The sequence below is a fragment of the Penaeus monodon genome, chromosome 20, assembly GCF_015228065.2.
Source record: "Penaeus monodon isolate SGIC_2016 chromosome 20, NSTDA_Pmon_1, whole genome shotgun sequence".
NCBI lineage: Eukaryota > Metazoa > Arthropoda > Malacostraca > Decapoda > Penaeidae > Penaeus > Penaeus monodon.
The window spans coordinates 30,739,705-30,739,925 of record NC_051405.1 but is presented as its reverse complement, the minus strand read 5'-3'; the positions used below and the strand labels follow the sequence as shown (position 1 = coordinate 30,739,925).

The 221-nt window shown below is 26.2% G+C and overlaps 1 protein-coding gene across 1 annotated transcript in view; it reads left to right on the top strand.

Moving 5' to 3' along the window:
- The window catches only part of LOC119585968, a 12,677-nt gene that overhangs the window by 7,967 nt on the left and 4,489 nt on the right, over window positions 1–221 (top strand). The window lies entirely within an intron of this gene.

Here is a 221-nt window from a genome sequence, read left to right as displayed (position 1 = left end):
TACAAAGGTTATTCTTTTTAACTGACTTTATAGACAAATATAAAATACTTTTGGAACCAATTCCATTTCGTTAAATTCGTGTTGTATCTTACATTTAGATACCATTAATAATTTAAATGCTCCTTTCATTTTCTTTTAAATGTATTTAAGCTGTATCATGTGCTTGAAATGAGAGATAATATACCTATATAAACACATACGCGTAAACAAACAAACGAATG